Source organism: Phascolarctos cinereus, unplaced genomic scaffold, assembly GCF_003287225.1.
Source record: "Phascolarctos cinereus isolate Bilbo 61053 unplaced genomic scaffold, phaCin_HiC Scaffold_2;HRSCAF=192, whole genome shotgun sequence".
Lineage (NCBI taxonomy): Eukaryota > Metazoa > Chordata > Mammalia > Diprotodontia > Phascolarctidae > Phascolarctos > Phascolarctos cinereus.
Genome location: NW_027555625.1, coordinates 112,239,108 through 112,252,583, shown reverse-complemented (window position 1 = coordinate 112,252,583; position 13,476 = coordinate 112,239,108). Strand labels below are relative to the sequence as shown.

General features: G+C 36.6%; 1 protein-coding gene across 12 annotated transcripts in view; it reads right to left on the bottom strand.

Annotated features, from left to right (window-relative positions):
• The window catches only part of EHBP1 (EH domain binding protein 1), a 384,193-nt gene that overhangs the window by 321,893 nt on the left and 48,824 nt on the right, over window positions 1–13,476 (bottom strand). The gene's annotated exons all lie outside the window — the stretch shown is intronic.

Below are 13,476 nucleotides of genomic sequence, written 5' to 3'. Positions count from 1 at the left end.
TGTCACCAGCTTCACTTTCACCTCCCAAGCCATCTGGATCCAGTGGCCATATATGGAACAGGACAACTGGAGATGCCCTGGGATATAGTGAAGGGCTTTGACCTTTTCAAACTAAGGTATTTAATAGGTTTATTCTGTAATATTACTGGAAACAAAGACACAGTCTGTGTTCTCAATTAACTTACTAATCCTTCTAAGAATACAAGATCTATAGCTAGAAAAGGTGAAAAGGCCTAAGTACTTGTAGTAGTCATAGCAATGAACATCTTAATTTAGATGTTATATATAATGTGCTCTGTATATCTTATAAAGTGTTATCTCTTTTATATGTATGTGTGTGTGTATAATGAATGCATGTATGTGTGTGTGTATATATAACGTATGTATGTATGTATGTCAGCTATTAAACATCTTACTGTACTTATCCATGGAGACAGGTCCTTAAAGCTTGGCCTACAGAGAGCACTTACTGCTAGTTTGAGCAGAAAAAGAGAGTACAGTTTATACTGTCATTAATTTTGATTCAGAATGATAGAAAAGGTTTCTTCAGAAAATAACTAAAGTGAAGAAAAAGATGCAGAGCAATGCAACCCCCTGACTGACATAAGTTGATGCAAGATAGGCTATTTATCAATTATTTCTAGAATGCAGTCTTCACAGGTCCAGACAAAAATAAAAAGTTAACTATAACAGTGATTCTCAAACCTGTTTCTCCAATTATCACAACTGATGTGAAATTCTTACCAAAATTAGAGTTGCAATTCTATTTTTAATTGTTTCACTTGTCTAAATCGTGTCTCTGCTACTAGATGAATTCTTGGTAGACAGGAATTGTTCTGTTTCTAGCATGCTATACCATGAGGATACTGAATTAGGAATCAAAAGATGAAGGTTCTAGTCCCAGCTCTGCCAGTTACTAGCTATATGACCCCTTGAGAAAAGGTCACTTATTTTCCTACTGTGCTCTAGGATCGTATCACCAAGCATCTGCCTCCTACCTCCATCTAAATGTCTTTATAGGCATCTTAAATGCAACATGCAAGAAGAACTCATAATATTTTCCCATAAACCTACTCCTCCCCAAATAAGGAACAGAAATTCTTCAAGTCACTGAGGTTCAGAACCTCAGAGCCATCCTCTAGTTTTGAACTGCCCTCAATTTCCCTTGTTTTACACAGATGAAAGCATGTGTTGTTTATATACTGACTATGTACCTTACAAGATTATAAATAAAAACCAAATGATCTGACTGTATAATGGACTATTTGTTGTTGTTCAGTTGTGTCTGACTCTGTGATCCCGTTTGGGGTTTTCTTGGCAAAGATACTAAAGTAGTTTGCCATTTCCTTCTATAGCTCATTTTACAGATGAGAAAACTGAGACAAAGACGGTTAAGTAACCTGCCCAAGGTCACACAGCTAATGACTGTCTGAGGCTGTACATGAACTCCAGTCTTCCTGACTCTAAGCCTAGCACTCTATCCACTGACCTGCCTAGTTGTCCTCTTCTAATGGACTGATAGGGGCTTTCAAAGGCTGGAAAAGGCTTGTAGAAGATGGAAGCAGGACAGGAAAGGCCCAGATCTTTGGGAACACCTCAGCAAAGCTCCAAAAATACACCAGAAGGAAAGAGAATAAGCTATACCCTCATCCATCCAGTCTAGGATCCCACAAAAAAGACAGTCATTATCCTACAGAAGCACTGAACAAAGACAAGCCAAGGTAGATGGAACACACAGTGCAAAGCAGCCTACTCCTACTTAGAGGGCAGCCCCAGAGCCCCAACAGAAAACAGTCTTCCAAGTATCATCCAGAACCCCAACAGGAAAAAGGCCCAACAAAGGATCTAGACAGACCACATCTAAGTCAGTATCCAGGCAGCCCATAGCCAATACAGGATCCAGAAGCCAGGATCTGAACCACAGCAGGAGACAAGAACAAATACTAGCTACAGAAGATGATGACTAGATGTAGCAAAAACATTCAGTACCAAGTATTACCTGCCCACACCATCCAAAAATACCAGAACAGAGTTTGGCTCAAGCACAATCTAATAATTTTGGTGATAAGGTAGGAGTTTGGGGGCTGAGGGGGAGGGAAACAAAAGAAAATGCCAAACTCAGTGAAGAAATACCTTGGACTAACAGAAGCCTAAGGGCTAATTCAAGAAGTAATAATTCCACGAGAAGTCCAAGAAGAACCACAATGAAAAAAAATGCTCTGACCACAAGGACTACAAAAACAGATGGAAGATATGAAACAAGATACAAATGGAATAGCAAGGGGGGAAAGAATGGCAAGAAGAATTAAGACCACCTTAGAACAGATGGCAGTAGACTTGGAGGGTCAGCAAGAAAGGTACTTCTCACTCAGGTAAAAGGGGAGTGCATTCCCAAACCAGAAGCATCCCAGCAAGCCAGCAGCAAGCCCCATCTTAGTAAAACAGCAGAAGATCCTGAGCCCCAGTGTGGTAGAGCAGGCAAGTACCAGCACCAGGATCCCCCACATGCCTCAGCATTTCCAGGAGAACCAGTGGAATCCAGCTTCAAGAAACACCATGTGCTTCAACACAGCCCCAGGCAAACATATATCCTCCAGCAGCTGGACCTCCACATGCTTCAGTGCAGCCCTGGGTAAACACAAAAAAACTCTACCAGCCTCAGCACATGCCAGACACCATTAGGAACCCAGCTCAGCAGCAGGTAAACTGCCAGACCCCTAATGCCTCCAGCAGCACCAGCCACCCCACCCCACCTCCGGCACACTCTCTCAGCACAGCACCAGCCACACAGGTCCCCCACAGGCCTCAGGGCAACATCAGCGCAGCACTAGGTAAAAAGCCAGGGCCTGCAGCAACTGGCACAAGAAGCCTGAGACAGAGCCCCTTCTGGGGTAGCAGAGATCAAATTTAAAAGAAAAAGAAAAGGCCCCCAAAAAAGATGAGCAAAAAACAAAAACAACAAAAAGAATCTAACCATAAAAAGTTATTATGGTGACAGGGAAGGCCAAACTCAGAAGAGGACAACAATGTCAAAACACCAATGGGCAAAACCCCAAAGGAAAACAAGAAGTGACCTCAAGCACAGAAAGAACTTATGGAAGAGCTCAAAAAGACCCATAAAAATCATATAAGAGAGGTAAGAGAAAAATGAGGAAAAGAAATGAAAGAAATGCAAGAGAATTCTGCAAAAAGAGTCGACAGACTGGAAAACTGCTTGAAAAGCAGAATTGGCCGAATGGAAAATAAAGTGCAAAAGCTAACTGAAGAAAACAACACATTACAAGTTAGAATTGGGAAAGTGGAAACTAATGACTCTATGAAACATGAATCAAACAAAATCAAAACAATGAAAAGTGGAAGAAAATGGGAAAAACAACTGATCTGCAAAATATATCCAGAGAGACAATATCAGAACTACTGGACTACCTGAAAATCATAATCAAAAAGAGGATCTGGACAGCATCTTTCAATATATTATCAAGGAAAACTGCCCTGATGTCCTGGAACCAGAGGGCAAAATGGGCACTGAAAGAATCCACCAATCACCTCATGAAAGAGATCTCAAAATAAAAATTCCAAGGAACATTATAGTCAAATTTCAAAACCATCAGGTCAAGAAAAAAATACTACAAATGGCCATAAAGGAACAATAACCAAGAAACACTTGCCCTCAAAATTAAGCATAATACGTCAAGGGAAAAAATTGTCATTCAATGAAACAGAAGGATTTCAAGCTATCATAAGAAGACCAGAACTAAACCAAAAATTTGACCTCTAATATCAAGACCCAAGATAATCGAAAAAGGGAAAAGAAAACAAGGGATTCAATAGAGCTAAACTATTTATATCACTACATGGGAAGATGATACTTGTAATTCTTAAAAATTGTAGCACTAGTAGTATGGCTAGAAGGAATATAAATAGACAGAGGGTATGGGTATAAGTTGAATTAGAGGGAATGACATTAAAAAAAAAATTAAGAGATGAGGAAAAAGAGTACAATGGGTCCAGAAAGGAGGCAGAGGAAGAACGAGGTAAATTATTTCACATGAAGAGGCCATAAAAACCTATTATAATGGAAGAGAAAATGGGAGGGTGGGTGAAGAGAATCAATCGAACCTTACTCTCATCAGCATTGGCTCAAAGAGGGAATAATATAATCAGTTGAAAACAGAAATCTATCTTACCCAACAGGTAAGTAGGAGGAGAAAGGGGAGGGTGGGGACTGACAGAAGGGAGGGCAGATCAGGGAAGGTGGTAGACAGAAGCGAAACACTTGTGAGGAGGGAAAGGGTGAAAGGAGAAAGAGGACAAACAGGAGGAAGAATAGGATGGAGGGAAATGCACAGATAGTAATCATAACTGTGAATGTGAATGGAATGAACTCTCCCATAAAATGGAAGTGGATAGCAGAGTGGATCAAAAACCGGAATCCTACAATATGCTGTTTATAAGAAACACACTTAAAGCAGATTGATATATACAAAGTAAAGATAAAATGCTGGAGCAGAATATACTGTGCTTCAGTTGAAGTAAAAAAAAGTAGAGGAAGCAATCCTGATCTCAGACAAAGTAAAAGTAAAAATAGATCTAATTAAAAGAGATAAGGAAGGAAACTATATCTTGCTAAAAGGTACCATAGACAATGAAGCAGTATCAATACTAAACACATATGCACCTAGTGGTATAGCATCCAAATTCTCAAAAAAGTTAAGTGAATTATAGGAAGAAACAGACAGCAAAACTATAATAGTAGGTTACCTCAACTGTCCTCTCTCAGAACTCAATAAATCCAACCAAAAAATAAACAAGAAAGAAACTACGGAAATATATAGAATATTAGAAAAGTTAGATATGACAGACCTTTGGAGAAAACTGAATGGGAAGAGAAAGGAATATACCTTTTTCTTAGCAGCACGTGGCACCTACACAAAAATTAACCATGTAATACGGCATAAAAACCTCAAAATCAATTGTTAAAAAGACAGAAATATTAAATGTATTCTTTTTGGATCATAATGCAACAAAAATTACATTCAACAAAGGGTAGTGGAAATCTAGATTAAAAATTAATTGGAAACTAAATAATCTAATCCTAAAGAATAAATGGGTCAGAGACAGCTAGGTGGTGCAGCGGAAAAAGCACCAGCCCTGGATTCAGGAGCACCTGAGTTCAAATCCAGTCTCAGACACATAACACTTACTAGCTGTGTGACTCTGGGCAAGTCACTTGACCCCAACTGCCTCACCAAAAAAAAAATAATAATAACAATAATAATAATAAAATAATAAATGGGTCAAAGAACAAATCATAGAAACAATCCATAATTTCATTAAAGAAAAAGACAACAAGATAACCTACCAAAATTTATAGGATGCTGCCAAAGCAGTACTTAGGAGAAAATTTATTTCTCTAAATTCTTACATCAACAAAATGAAAAAAGAACAGATCAATGAATTGGATATGCAACTAAAAAAACTAGAAACAGAACAAATTAAAATCTTCAAGTGAGTACCAAATTAGAAATCCTGAAAATCAAAGGTTAGATTAATAAAACTGAAACTTAAATATACATATATATTGAGCTAATAAATTAATCTAGGAGCTGGTTTTATGAAAAAACCAATAAGATAGATAAGCCACTGGTTAATTTGATTAAAAAAAGAAAGAAGAAAACCAAGTTACCAATATCAAAAATGAAAAGGGCAAATTTAACACCAATGAAGAGGAAATTAAAACAACAATCAGGAGTTACTTTGCTCAATTGCATGCCAATAAATCTCACAATCTAAGTAAAATGGATGAATATTTACAAAAACATAAGCTACCTATATTAACAGATCAGGAAATAGAATGTCTAAATAACCCCATCTTAGAAAAAGAAATTGCGCAAGCCATTAATGAACTCCCTAGGAAAAAAATTCCTAGGGCCAAATGTGTTCACAAACAAATTCTACGAAACATTTAAAGAATAATTCCAATACTGTATAAATTATTTGGAAAAATAGGGGAAGGAGTCCTACCAAATTCCTTTTACGACACAAATACAGTACTGATACCTAAACCACAAAAAGTTAAAACAGAAAAAGAAAATTATAGACCAATTTCCCTAATGAATATCAATGTAAAAATTTTGAACAAAATATTAGCAAAGGGATTACAGTAATATATCACAAGGATTATACACTTGACTAGGCGGGATTTGTACCAGGAATGCAGGGTTGGTTCAATATTAGGAAAACTATCAGCAAAACTGACCATATCAATTACAAAACCAACAGAAATCATACGATTATCTCAACAGATGCTAAAAAAGCTTTTGACAAAATATAGAACCCATTTCTATTAAAAGCACTAGAGAGCATAGGAATAAAGGGGGTGTTCCTTAAAATGATATCTACCTGAAACCATAAGAAAGCATTATCTACAATGGGGATATGCTAGAAGCATTCCCAGTAAAATCAAGGGTGAAGCACCGATGCCCATTATCACCACTATTATTTAATATAGTATAGGAAATGTTAGCTGTAGCAATAAAAGAAGAAAAAAAATCGAAGGAATTAGAATAGACAATGAGGAAACAAAACTATCACTCTTTGCAGATGATATGATGGTATATTTAGAAAACTCTCAAGCATCAACTGAAAAAATTACTTGAAATAAGTAACAACTTCAGCGAAGTTGTAGGATGTAAGATAAACCCACATAAATCACCAGCATTTCTTTTTAGGATCAATAAATCCCAGTAGTAAGAGACGAAAAGAGAAATTCCATTTAAAGTAACTGTAAATGATATAAAATGCTTAGGAGTCTACCTGTCAAGACAAACTCAGGAACTATATGAACACAACTACAAAATACTTTTCACAAAAATAAAGTCAGATCTCACATGGAAAGATATCAATTGTTCATGGGTAGGCCAAGCTAAAGTTCTGCCTGAACTAATTTTACCTATTCATACCAAACTACCAAAAAATTATTATACAGAGCTAGAAAAAATAACAACAAAATTCATTTGGTAGAACAGAAGGTCAAGAATATGAAGAGAATTAATGAAAAAAAAAAAAACAAAGGAAAGTGGCCTAGTAATACCAGATCTCAAACTACATTATAAAGCAGTAATCATCAAAACTATCTGGTACTGGCTAAGAAATAGAGTGGCGTATCAATGGAATTCATTAGGTATACAAGACACAGTAATTAATGACCATAATAACCTAGTTTTTGATAAACTCAAAGACCCTAGCTTTTGGGATAAGAATTCACTATTTGACAAAAACTGCTAAGAAAATTAGAAAACAATAGGACACAAACTAGGTACAGACCAACATCTCACACCATATACCAGGATAAGATCAATATGAGTACATCATTTAGGCATAGGGGTGATCCCATAAGCAAATTAGAAGAGCAAGGAATAGTCTACCTGTCAGATCTACGGCCAGGGGAAGAATTCATGACCAAACAAGAGATAGAGAGCATTATAAAACATAAAACAGATATTCTGATTATATTAAGTTAAAAAAGCTTTTGTACAAACAAAACCAATGAAACCAAAATTAGACAGAAAGCAGAAAGCTAGAAAACATTCTATATAGCAAGCATCTCTGATAAAGGCCTCATTTATCAAATATATAGAGAACTGAGTAAAATTTATAAGAATACAAGCCATTCCCCAATTGATAAATGGTCAAAGATATGAACAGGTGGTTTTCAGATGAAGAAATCAAAGCTTATAGATAGACATATGAAAAAGTGCTCTAAATCAGTTTTGAGGTTGGGTGGGCCAAGATGCCTGAGTAAAAGCAGTGACTTGCTTGTACTCTCCCCCAAACCCCTCCAAATACCTGTAAAAAATTACTCTAAGCAAATTCAAGAACAGCAAAACCCACAAAAAGACAGAGTGAAACAAATTTCCAGTCCAAGACAACCTGGATGGTTGATAGGAAAGGTCTGTTGTTTTGGGCTGGGAGAGGAGCGCAGCTCAGCATGTGCCAAGCAGGCAAAGACAGGGCCAGAGAAAACCCAGAGCAGGTCTCAAGTGCCTAAATTATAGGCAGCTGTGGTGGTTTCCAGACTTCTCAACCCACAAACACCAAGACAATTTAGAAGGTCAGTGGGAAAGGTTTATTGGACCTGTGTAAGAGAGGAGGGTGGTCCAGCCCTGGCCCTACCACAGCTCTGGGGAGACAGCCACAGCAGCAACTGCTTCCAGAGGTCTTGGCCCACAGACAGTGGGGGGACTGAGCTGCTGATCAGACAAGGACTACAGGGATCTCTTTGCTGGCACTGAGGCAGGATTCTCTTGCTTTGCCCGTGCTTGGATCTAGGTATCAGTTCTGGGTGGCACAGAGGAGCTTGTGGCAGCAGTGCAGAGTGAATCCTCACAGTTCCAAGGCAGAAAAGATTGCTTGTGGTCACTCATAGACCAGAGCCCAGGCCAGGAAAGGAGTACCATACTTTGATCATACCACCTTAGAAGAACTGAAAATTTATAGGTCCCTAAAAGTATCTCCGAAAACAGCTACACAAAACCCCTAAAACTCGGGATAGTACACCCTGCACAATGGAAGCAGAGGTCTACCTGAACAAAGAGTTTAAAAGTAAAGTAATCGGCTGGGATCATGAACAAACAGCAGAAAAAAACTCAGACTATAAAATATTACTTTGGTGACAAAGAAGATCAAAACATACAACCAGAAGAAGATAACAAAGTCAAAGCTCCTACATCCAAAGCCTACAAGAAAAATATGAATTGGTCTCAGGCTATGGAAGTGCTCAAAAAGAATTTTGAAAAGCAAGTAAGAGAAGAAGAGGAAAAATTTGGAAGAGAAATGAGAGTGATACAAGAAAATCATGAAAAACAAGTCAACAGCTTGCTAAAGGAGACCTCCCAAAAAAATACTGAAGAAAATAACACCTTAAAAAAGAGACTAACTCAAATGGCAAAAGAGGTCCAAAAAGCCAATGAGAAGAATGCCTTAAAAGCAGAATTGGTCAAATGCAAAAGGAGGTCCAAAAGCTCATTGAAGAAAATAATTCCTTAAAAATTAGAATGGAGCAACTGGAAGCTAATGACTTTATGAGAAATCAAGACATTACAAAACAAAACCAAAAGAATGAAAAAAAATAGAAGACAACATGAAATATCTCCCTGGAAAAACAACAGACCTGGAAAACGGATCCAGATGAGAGAATTTTAAAATTATTGGACTACCTGAAAACCATGATGAAAAAAAAAAGCCTTGACATCATCTTTCAAGAAATTATCAGGGAAAACTACACTGATATTCTAGAACCAGAGGGTAAAATAGAAATAGAAAGAATCTACTGATCACCTCCTGGAAGAGATTCCAAAAGGAAAACTCCTAGGAATATTATAGCCAAATTCCAGACTTTGCAGGTCAAGAAGAAAATATTGCAAAGAGAAAGAAAGAAACAATTCAAGTATTGTGGAAACACAATCAAGATAACATAAGATTTAGCAGCTTCTACATTAAGGGACCAGAGGGCTTGGAAGATGATATTCTGGATGTCAAAGGAGCCAAGATTAAAATCAAGAATCATACACCCAGCAAAACTGAGCATAATCCTTCACGGGGAAAAATGGCCATCCAATGAAGTAGAAGACTTTCAAGCATTCTTGATGAAAAGACCAGAGCTGAATAGAAAATTTGACTTTCAAATACAAGACTCAACAGAAGTATGAAAAGGTAAACAGGAAAGAGAAATCATAAGGGACTTATTAAAGTTGAACTGTTTACATTTCTACATGGAAAGATGATATTTGTTAACTCATGAGACCTTTCTCACTATTACAGTAGTTGAAAGGAATACATATGTAGACAGAGGGCACAGGATGAGTTGAACAGGGATGATATCTAAAAAATAAAATTAAGGGGTGAGAGAGGATTGTACTGGGAGAAGGAGAAAGAGAGAGATAGAATGGGGTAAATTATCTCACATAAAAAAGGCAAGAAAGCTTTTACAGTGGAGGAGAAGAGTTGGGAAGTGAGAGGGAATAAGTGAATCTTCCTCTCATTTGGATATGGAAATCTACCTTGAACACTACAGGAAGATAGGGTGGAAGGGGATAAAAGAGGGGGGGGATGATAGAAGGAAGAGCAGATTGGGAGAAGAGAGATTCAAAATGCACACCCTCTTGGGGTGGGGGGAGAGGAAAGATAGGGAGAAAATTTGGAACTCAAAAATCTTGTGGAACTGAATGTTGAAAACTAAAAATAAATAATTAATTAAAAAAATGAAAAAAAAAGAAAGGACTGCCTTTCTTTTTACTTGTTATTTGTATTCCTAATGTTTAATATAATGCCTGCACATAGGAAATATTTAATAAATGCCTGTTAACTGACCAAAAAAATCACTTTTGATTAGAGAAATGCTAATTAAAACAATCCTGAGATACCACCTCACACCTATCAGATTGGTTAATATAACAAAAAAAGGAAAATGATAAATGTTGGAGAGGATGTAGGAGAATTGGGACACTAATGCACTACTGATGGAGTTGTTAACTGATCCAGTCTATGCCCAAAGGGCAACCAAACTGTGCATACCTTTTGATCTAGCAATACCACTACTAGGTCTGTACACCAAAGAGATCACAAAAAAGGAAAAAGGACCTATATAAGCAAAACTATTTCCTTTTTTTGCTGTGGCAATATATTAGAAATTGAAGGGATGCCCATCAATTGGGGAACGGCTGAACAAGCTGTGGTATATGAATGCTATTGTGCAATAAAAAATGATGAGCAGGCAGATTTCAGAAAATCCTGGAAAGACTCGTACTAACTGATGCAAAGTGAAATGGAGAAAACATTGTTCACAGTACCAGAAACACTGTGTGATGATCAACTATGAATGACTCAGCTCTTCTCAGCAACACAGTGATCTAAGACAAGTACAAAAGACTTGTGGAGGAAAATGCTATCACTATCCAGATAAAGAACTGATGGACTCCAAATGCAGATTGAAGCATTTTTTTCACTTACTTTATTCTTTCCTGTGATTTTAAAAAATCTGGTTTTTTTTTCACAACTGTTACTAATATGGAAATCTGTTTTTACATGACAGCACATGTATAAACTATATCAAACTGCCTACCATGTTCAGAACAGGAATGGGGAAGGAGGGAAGGGGGGAGGGGAGAAAAATTTGGAACTCAAAATCTTGTGAAAAATGAATGCTAAAAATTTTCTTGACATGTAACTGGGGGAAAAAAATACTATTAAGATAAATAAATAAAAAGAAAGCAAAATGCAAACTGTCTACATTTCCTAGAACCCAGAACAAAGTGAAAACAGAAGGAATCCACTGATCCCCTTCTGAAAGAAACTCCAAAATGAAAACTCCCAGACATGTTATAGTCAAAATCCAGAACTTCCATGTCAAAAGATAAAATATTACAAGCAGCCAAAGAGAAAGAGTTCACGTAAAAGAAAGGAGAGATACTGTCAAGGCCACATCGGATTTGGCAGCTGGAATTAAAAAGGAAAATAAAGCTTGGAACAAAATATTCAAAAAGGCAGAAGACAAAGATTCATCTTTATTTTTTGAAAAAGCCTTTAAAAAGTCATGCAGTAAAACTCAGCAAAATCCTACACAGAGGAGAAACAGACTTAATGAAATAGGATCTCTCAGAATTCCTCACAAAAATATGAGAACTAAGAAGATACTTTGCAATGCAGGAGTCAAACGAAACATAGAAAGGTACATAATTGGAAGGTACTATGTTAAGATAAATAGATGACATGCTAAAATATGTGTCTTCTCATACCCCTAATATGTTCATAGGTCATAGATAAAATTTTAAAAGATGGACAAAGGGGGCATGGGAGTTGTTTTCTTCTGTTCTGATGGTCTTAGAAGAAAAAGGAAGGGGCAGCTAGGTGGCGCAGTGCATACAGCACAGGCCCTGGATTCAGGAGGACCTGAGTTCAAATGTGACCTCAGACACATAACACTTACTAGCTGTGTGACCCTGGGCAAGTCACTTAACCCCACTGCCTAGCAAAAAAAAAAAAAAAGGAAGCAGGAAGGATAGGGAACTATTCTGGGAAGAAAAGGGGCAGGAAGGACCAAGAAAAATACATAATGACTACAATAATATAAATTTTTAAAAAAAAACCACCACAAAACAATCAAAAGTGAATGGTGAAAAATAAAAAGCAAGCCCCAAAGAAGAGATATGAAAAGACACCTCCCCACTACTCCTTACTGAAGTGGGAGGTCCAAAGGTATGGAACACTGCATGTATTTTAAGACTTTTTCAATGTATTGATCAGTTTTGCTGATTCTTTTTTCTCCTTCCTATTTTCCTTCTTAAAAAAAAAAGTCTTTCTTATATAATATGGTTCTCTGGAAGGGATTAGAGGAAGGGACAGTGGAAAAAATTTAAGCAACATAAAAACAAAAATATATCAATAAAATGTATGTCTTTTAGTAAAAATTTTCATATATATGTATATATATATACATGTATATATATATATGTATATATATGTATATATATATATGTATATATATATATATATATATATATATATATATATATATATATATATATATATACACCCTATATATAAACCTAAAAGAATAGTAAGTTTCATTCATTCACTCATTATGGTAAACTAGTACTAGAAATTCTGGGCAAGGGTGATAGAATTGATAAGTACCATGATGATGTGGCACCTGAAATTTGTCAAGCCCTGCTATATGTTACAATGAAAATTTGTTTATACATAGGGTATCCAGTATTTCATTGATTATTGTTTCACAGTCTGTGAGAGTGACCTAATATTAGAACTTAAAGAGAGCTGCAGAATTATCTAGTCTTCTACCTCCTTCATTTTATAAATAAGGAAATCCAGGCTTAGAAGTTAAACGGCTTGCCCAAGGTCATTGTTAGTAAACCGAAAGGCCAGACTAACATTTCTTGATTCCATATCCAGCATTCTTTTCACTGAAACATAATGTCCCTACATCAGCCTTGAGCACTACTCTCTATGAAAAAGGAAGAAGAAAGATCTAGCTATAGGCCACCAGACCTTCTACCTAACCCTTGGCCAGATGTGCTCAGTCTTTTCACCTTTCCAGCTCTTTCTTTAGGATTTTTCTTCAATAACCCTAAATCAAGTTCCAAATTGGATCTTGAATACATGGCCTATGCTACATCTTTTTTGTTCCTCTTATTTTTATTTCCTTGAGAGTTTAAAATGTCACCTACCTCCTAAATATTTGGGCTGGTTTGTAAGCAAATTTGTCAGGCTTTGGCCTACAGAGCAAAAATTTCAAACATAGCACCAACACACATTTTTTTAAATGGCCACTGCCTATTTATGAAATAGGACTCATTTATTTATAAAAGAACATGACCATAAAAATTATATAATGATATTTAGGGATTTTAATTGTTCTTCATAAAATGTATAATTATCACTTCTGTAAGTGATCAATGG